Source organism: Pan paniscus, chromosome 2 (genome assembly GCF_029289425.2).
Source record: "Pan paniscus chromosome 2, NHGRI_mPanPan1-v2.0_pri, whole genome shotgun sequence".
Taxonomy (NCBI): Eukaryota; Metazoa; Chordata; class Mammalia; order Primates; family Hominidae; genus Pan; species Pan paniscus.
Window position 1 is genome coordinate 36,592,006 of NC_085926.1, and position 8,512 is coordinate 36,600,517.

The window sequence follows — 8,512 nt, forward strand, 5'->3', positions numbered from 1 at the left end:
TGTTACCTGGAGGCAAGTGGTCCTTGGACTTTTTCAACTTTCTCATCTTTAGCATTCATTTCCAACTTCATCATTTTCTGCAAACAAATGCAGTAGTGTCCATTCAGATATTTCCCACTTCACCCACTGCAAACACAGTCAGATATATGAGCACTGAGACATGAACATCTATGTACAAGTCAGTGTTGCACTGAAAGCCCTCGTGTTTCATCTTTAGCTCTCACGTTTTTTGCCCTGGCAATGTGGTTCTAATCTGGAGAACCACCATCATGACATGGGAACAAATTAAAAAGGCCTTTTTCCCCTCATATCACTGGAGCCTTGTCCATCTTCTCTCTGGACTTCAGCAGCTGTCTTCCCCTTCTGGCCGCAGATCTGATTCCCAAGCACAGACTCCACATCCCCTCACAGCTCTCACTAAAACCTATTTCTTTCTCTAGGAAAGGACAAACAACCCTGTCGCCCACCGCTCCATACATCAGGGGACTTCACAGACCCTTCAACTAGCTTCTGCTGTGTTGTCCCGGAAAATTCTCTCTACGAAGAGTGTTCCAGTCTTAACAACTTTCCTAACACCACATGCTACCACATCAACTACCTTATCTAACATCACACAGTGAGGGTCTTTGCCTTATTCTGAAATTCATTCATGTGTGTTCCCACATTTGAATGCTGTATCTACCATGCAGGAGATAATTTGTCCCCATTTCCAGTTAGACACAGACATCCAGGAAGGACAAATCGCTGGCCCACAGTTACTAAGACATTGCTGAGAATAGAGCCTGGGAACTTCCATTCTTAGTCCAGGGCTCGCTCCACTCTTACAAGCTGCTTCCTGTCACATCCTCCTTCCTGTCCTTTAAAACTGGATGGATGATGCTTCTTGCTCCAAAGGCCAGTTCCATCAAGGAGGAAGGAGGATTTTGCCATACTCTGACCTCCAACCCATGGGTTTCTCATCTCTCTTCCTACACAGGAAGTCCTGGTCATGTCATGGTACTAATGCCTAGTAGAAAGAAAGACCACCAATAAAATTGTCATTATGCAGGTGTGGAGGTCTGGAGTCTTCTCATAAGCCTAGGATTTTGTGTCATCAGGGCCTGTGACTGTCTTACCTGGGCTGAGCTTGCGGACAAGGCACTCTGCCAGCCTGCGCCCCTCAGCCAGCTGCTCTCGGAGGTCCTGCCCCTGGTGGTTGTCAGGGTCATCATCAGTGAGAAGGGCCTTCAGATGCTGATTGAGTAAAAGGGAGGCATCTCTCCCTTCCCATAACTTCTTCCTTAACTGGGTCAGCTCTCACGCCTGAGAGTGAACTAGGGCTTTGTATCACCTAAGGTAGGATAGTAGAGAAAATATAAGAGTGGAGAGGGATCAGTGATCAGTTCTAAGAATTGCAACAGAGATTTATGTGAGAATATCCTCAAGAAGCCCTCCAAGCAGAATTTTAGCACAGTTTTGGGGAAATGGCTCTGAGAAACAGAAAAAGTTTTTTTTTGAGACAGATCTCACTCTGTCCCACAGGCTAGAGTACAGTGATGCAGTCTCGGCTCACTGCAACTTTGACTTCCCAGGTTCAAGATATCCTCCTGCCTCAGCCTCCCATGTAGCTAGGACTACAGGCACAGGCTGGGCTAATTTTTGTATTTTTATTAGAGACAGGGTTTATGACATGTTGGCCAGGCTGGTCTCGAAATCCTGACCTCAGGTGATCCACCCTCCTCAGCCTACCAAAGTGCCAGGATTACAGGGGTGAGCCACCACGCCCAGCCAAAATATAATTTTTTACTAAAAGCCCTCCTCTGTATTAGAGTATTCCTATAAGATTCCTCAACATTCAACTTTTTCCTGTGTAAAGAAAACTAGATTTCTTCCCAAATTTGTTTCAGAAAATTGTCCCTTTAGTTCCTCATTACATGGACATTTCCATGTAAAAATAGCACACACAGCACAATATGCAGTGACTGGACACAAAGCCACACATAGAAATGTGGCCAAGTACAGCTGAGGTTATTCAGAGAGATGAAAGCATGAAAGAATGACAGGGTCAAGATAATAACATTCAAATGAATGAAAGAATGAGAAGCCAGTAAGTCAGGAGGTGATTCTAACTAAGGATAAAGAAAATATGGTACTTATTTACAATGGAGTGCTATGCAGCCATAAAAAAGAATAAGAGCCTGTTATTTGCAGCAACATGGATGAAACTGGAGGTCATTATGCAAAGTGAAATTAGCCAGGCAAAGAAAGACAAACATCACATGGTGTCACTTATTTGTGGGATCTAAAAATCAAAACAATTGAACTCATGGTGATAGAGAGTAGAAGGATAGTCACCCGAGGCGGGGAAGCACAGTGGGAGCTGAGGTTATGGGGGTGGTTAATGTGTACAAAAAAAATAGAATGAATGAGACCTAGTATTTGATAGCACAACAGTGTGATGATAGCTAATAATATAATTGTACATTTAAAAATAACTAAAAGAGTATAATCAATTGTAACATAAACAACAAATTCTTGAGGGGATAGACACTCCATTTTATGCGATGTCATTATTATCCATAGTATGCCTATACCAAAATATCTCAGGCACTCCATAAATATGTACACCTACTATGTACCCACAAACATTAAAATAAAACATTTAGAAAGAGAAAATGTAGTGGTGATTGCACAATATTTTGAATGTACTAAATGCTGCTGAGTTGTTCACTTTCCTTTGGTTAATTTTGTGTTTTACAAATTTTGCCTCGATAATTACTTGTTCTGAGTAACAACTGTAGCCCATAATTTACTAGCATTGTTGTTCTGTAATTGTTTTATAAATGTTTGCACGACATGTGCCTGCTATGTAAATTCCTGCCCTTCTCCTGGCCCAGGTTAGCTCTTATTTCTCCAGCTGAGCTGCCCCGCTTCCAAGACTCATACACCTTCCACCTGCCTGCCCCACCACACAGAGCCTCCCTCACCTGAGCTCCTCAGTTTGTGTCGACTTCTCTGCCAGCTTCTCCTCCTTGAACTGCATCTTCTCCCCCAGCTCAGATTCTGTGATGCCTTTGTGCTCCTCACACTCTAAGAAAAGACACACCTGTCTCGGTGGGAGGTTGGACATGCTGCTGCGGTCGTTGCCTACAGGGGAGTGAGAGGTGACAGCGTGCTGGCAGTCCTCACAGCCCTCGCTCGCTCTCTGCGCCTCCTCTGCCTGGGCTCCCACTTTGGTGGCACTTGAGGAGCCCTTCAGCCCACCGCTGCACTGTGGGAGCCCCTTTCTGGGCTGGCCAAGGCCGGAGCCGGCTCCCTCAGCTTGCAGGGAGGTGTGGAGGGAGAGGCGCGAGCGGGAACCGGGTCTGTGCGCGGCGCTTGCGGGCCAGCTGGAGTTCCGGGTGGGCGTGGGCTTGGCGGCCCCGCACTCGGAGCAGCTGGCCGGCCCTGCCGACCCCGGGCAATGAGGGGCTTAGCGCCCGGGCCAGCGGCTGCGGAGGGTGTACTGGGTCCCCCAGCAGTGCTAGCCCACCGGCGCTAAGCTCGATTTCTCGCCGGGCCTTAGCTGCCTTCCCGCGGGGCCGGGCTCGGGACCTGCAGCCCGCCATGCCTGAGCCTCCCACCCCCTCCCTGGGTTCCTGTGCGGCCCGAGCCTCCCCGATGAGCGCCGCCCCCTGCTCCACGGCGCCCAGTCCCATCGACCACCCAAGGGCTGAGGAGTGCGGGCGCAGGGCGCGGGACTGGCAGGCAGCTCCATCTGCAGCCCCGGTGCAGGATCCACTGGGTGAAGCCAGGTGGGCTCCTGAGTCTGGTGGGGGCGTGGAGAACCTTTATGGCGGCGCGTCTGGAGTTGTTTGTTCCTCCCGGTGGGTTCGTGGTCTCGCTGGCTTCAGGAGTGAAGCTGCAGACCTTCGCGGTGAGTGTTACAGCTCTTAAGGCGGCGCGTCTGGAGTTGTTCGTTCTTCTCAGTGGGTTCGTGGTCTCGCTGGCTTCAGGAGTGAAGCTGCAAACCTTCGCGGTGAGTGTTACAGCTCACAAAGGCAGTGTGGACCCAAAGAGTGAGCAGCAGCAAGATTTATTGCAAAGAGTGAAAGAACAACGCTTCCACAGTGTGGAAGGGGACCCGAGTGGGTTCCCACTGCTAGCTCCGGCAGCCTGCTTTTATTCTCTTATCTGGCCCCACCCACATCCTGCTGATTGTCCACACTCTGTATCTAGCTAATCTGGTGGGGATGTGGAGAACCTTTGTGTCTAGCTCAAGGTTTGTAAACATACCAGTCAGCACCCTGTGTCTAGCTCAGGGTTTGTGAATGCACCAATCGACACTCTGTATCTAGCTACTCTGGTGGGGCCTTGGAGAACCTTTGTGTCTAGCTTAGGGATTGTAAACACACCAATCAGCGCCCTATCAAAACAGACCACTCGGCTCTACCAATCAGCAGGATGTGGGTGGGGCCAGATAAGAGAATAAAGCAGGCTGCCCGAGCTAGCAGTGGCAACCCACTCGGGTCCCCTTCCACACTGTGGAAGCGTTGTTCTTTCACTCTTTGCAATAAATCTTGCTGCTGCTCACTCTTTGGGTCCACACTGCCTTTGTGAGCTGTAACACTCACCGCGAAGGTCTGCGGCTTCACTCCTGAAGCCAGCGAGACCACGAACCCACCGGGAAGAAGGAACAACTCCAGACGCGCCGCCTTAAGAGCTGTAACACCGCGAAGGTCTGCTGCTTCACTCCTGAGCCGGGGAGACCACAAACCCCACCAGAAGGAAGAAACTCCGAACACATCCGAACATCAGAAGGAACAAACTCCAGATGCGCCACCTTAAGAGCTGTAACACTCACCGCGAGGGTCCACGGCTTCATTCTTGAAGTCAGTGAGACCAAGAACCCACCAATTCCGGACACAGGAGGAGTCAGGGTCCACCCCAAGGACACAAGGATCCCCAGTACCAAGCTCTCGGCGGCACTTGATGCTGTCACTTACGTTTCACAGTTTCTGGCAGGAGCAGCCTCCTGTTTAGGCTCCTTTAAAGCAGGTGCTCTGTGCTACCATCGCTTCTCCCAGTGCAGCTGGCACAGAGCTTTGCCTATTGGGCCTCCATATCTTTACCAACCTCCCAAATACAAGGCCGCTGATACTCCCCAATTTGTGAATGAGGAAAGAGAAACTCAAAGGCACATGAAATAACTAGAAAACATGACTCAATTGGAATGAGGCAGAGTCAGAATTCACATCCACTAAGGTGTGACTCAAAATCATGGGCCACTTTACCAAGCCTTGCAGCCTCCTGTAAAACACGAGACTGGAACATAAAGCAGTGATTTCCTGTACAGTCAGGAAGGCCCCTAGAACTATGGGACTGATGGTTCCCTTGTATTGGGAATTTCAAGCACAAATACCACAGAGATTTTTAAAATCATATCTGGACACAAGTAGGTAAAATATGAGGCATAAGACCATAAGGCCCTGAAAAAAATATGCCCAAATGCTAATAAAGTTTGTGTTAAATTAGAAATAGTAGCACAAATAACTAATAAATAGTATTTACTCTGTGCCAAGGACTCTTCCAGGAGATTTACAAGAACGAGTTCCGGTAATTCATTGCAGTAATTTACAGAGGTAGGAAGTATTATAGGACCCTATTAACAGATAAGGAAACTGAGACAAAGAGAAGACAAACAACTTGGATTGGAGCCCAGGAGACTAGCCCAGGGTCCCTCCTCTCCACACTGCACTGTTACCTCAGCAGAGTCTTGGGCACTCCCTTTCTTCCTCTTTAGGAATAAGAGCCTGTGCTCCAGGAAGCAGGACTTCCCTCTCATCAGGGTCGTCCCTGCTCCTGATGCTGTCACTTATGGATACCACAGGGTCTATTCAGAGCAGACTCCTCATTAAGCTCCTGGAAAGCAGGGACTGTGAACTATCACCATCTTCCCCCCAGTGCGGACAGCACAGGGCTTTGCCTATTGGGCCTCAATAGACACTTAAATTGAATAAAAGTTCATTAGTTCCAGACATTTACACCAACAGACTAAACGTTATTTGCCTGCAGGATTTTATATGGTATAGAGAGGATCCTGGTAAAAATGGTTTAGGCTGTTACTGAGAAAAACAGGAAGTTTTATGTCTGCATCAGGCATCAATAATTGGGATTTTAACTCTAACCCCACCCTACACTTCACTGCAAATGCGGAAAAGTTGCTAAACACTTTGTGTCCAGTTTTTCAATCCTCAGCAAAATGAGATTAAAATATCTACTTCTACCTTTCTGGGAGTAAGGGAAGGATGAAATTTATTTTGATGAAGAGAAGACAGGAATCGGGTCTAAAGAGTGTTTCGTTTCTCAGAGAGAAGACAGTGATCACTCATCACTTTGGTGATAGTGAACCTGCAGAACTTACACGGTGAAACCCCATCTCTACTAAAAATACAAAAAATTAGCCGGGTGTGGTGGTGGGCGCCTGTAGTCCCAGCTACTCGGGAGGCTGAGAAAGGAGAATGGCATGAACCCGGGAGGTGGAGCTTGCAGTGAGCCGAGATCGCGCCACTGCACTCCAGCCTGGGCTACAGAGCGAGACTCCGTCTCAAAAAAAAAAAAAAAAAAAAAAAGAACTTACTGTATTTCTGTAGCTGGCAGAAGCTTCAGAGTCAAGAAATTTCTCTTTGAGGTCTCGGAACTGCTGTTCGCTCATTTTCAGCTGTGAGAGCAATTCCTGGTTGATTTCTAGGATGTTCATTTCTGCTCTCTCACTGGACAAAGGGCTGACAGATTCTGCTATGCTGACGTTTGTGGCAGAAGAGGTAGAGCCAGGGACTGGGGAGAAGAAACCCAACCCAAGATGGGTTAAAAACTAGTGAAATCAAACAGATTTGACCAGGACTGAGGGATGACTATAACTGGAATTCTTACCTTACTGTTCAGAAAAACTTGATCAGCACCCCACAACACCTGAAAGTCCTTAACCACAAAAACAAAGTTTAAGGAGCCAGAGCTTGGAGCAGAAGGCACTGCCTGTAGCTTAGACTCTGAAGGGAGTGAGGGAAGTAGTGCCCAGTGGGTCAGGTAACGATCTGCCGTCGCTATTACAGAATTAGAAGGTGGGGATGTCATGGGATCTTGGAGCCCCTGCCTTCCACTTGCCTAGGCCATGCTGAAACACAAGGCCTCCTGATCTCCCCTGAGGGTCACCACTGATGGGGACCACTCCCTCAGCTGTCATTCTGGGTATTTGTGTACCCTTGTGACAGTACGGCAGACCTATCTCTTTCCCAATAAATCTAAGCATATTTCTCATTGTTTATCCCTTATGTGTATAAAATCATCAAGGCAGAAATAATTTCCCAACAGGTTTTATTTTCAATTGTTGTAATGAAGTTGCCCCCCTTCTCTTTAAGTAAAAACAGACCTGAAGGCTTTTCTACAAGTGAAAGATGTGGAAGTTTTAGACTGCCATGATGTGCTTTTCTGGGTCTTCTGCAGTTTTTTCTGTGTCTTTTAAAAAGTGTAGGACTAAAAGCAGAATATAATACTATGTGAGTGAATAATTCATTTTCAAAATGTTTTCTTTATTGTCTCAATATTCTTCTTGCGGCATCCCATTGTTATGTTGATTTCTTTTCCCTTACTGGGGCGGTATGTTGGCTTTTCACTACACTTACAACCAGTTTGACATCCTTACTGCTGAAGCTCTTCCACTATCTGTAGGCTGATTTGTATTTTAATGTCTCTAAATACTCCATTTCATACATCTCAGTTATGGATGTCATTCTAGATTCACAATTGCTGTTTTCAAGATTTCAAGTGATCAAAATCATTTACGCATACCTCCTGAAAACATGCAGAGACCACCTATCTTGGGAAATCTTATAAAACTGAGGCTATTTTGTTGTTTTCATTTAGTTCCCCTATATATTAAACAGAACAGGGCCCATGAGCAGTTTTTATGGAATATTGCTTGTTAGATGTTTTTTTGAGTTGGCCTAATACCATTGATCTGTGATTGTCTTCCACTAAAAGAACATGGTGAGATCAGTCATGGTCAGTGGTGGTTGGTGATCTGCTGGGTACGTGTGTAATACCCTAGAGGAAGGTGCGGGTCATAATCCATTGTGGTTTTTATAGCACAATGTATGTTTTATGGAGTTTTTACTCTGTTCTATTTACAAAGATTAAATTGAAGCTATGGTTTAGGGTTTTACACCTGAACTTAAAATTTTTCTGATTTCTTTCTTTCTTTTTTTGTTTTTCTTGAGGCGGAGTTTCGCTCTTATTGCCCAGGCTGGAGTACAATGGCACAATCTCAGCTCACTGCAACCTCTGCCTCCCGGGTTCAAGCAATTCTCCTGCCTCAGCCTCTAGAGTAGGTGGGATTACAGGCACGTGCCACCATGCCCAGCTAATTTTGTATTTTTGGTAGAGACAGGGTTTCTCCACATTGGTCAGGCTGGTCTCGAACTCCCAACCTCAGGTGATCCGCCTGCTTCAGCCTCCCAAAGTGCTGGGCTTACAGGCATGAGCCATCACGCCTGGC

At 46.9% G+C, this 8,512-nt stretch overlaps 1 pseudogene; it reads right to left on the minus strand.

Annotated features, from left to right (window-relative positions):
• Positions 1-2: 2 nt before the first annotated feature.
• LOC130540468 (putative neuroblastoma breakpoint family member 5) lies at positions 3-7,231 on the minus strand (annotated as a pseudogene).
• Positions 7,232-8,512: the final 1,281 nt, after the last annotated feature.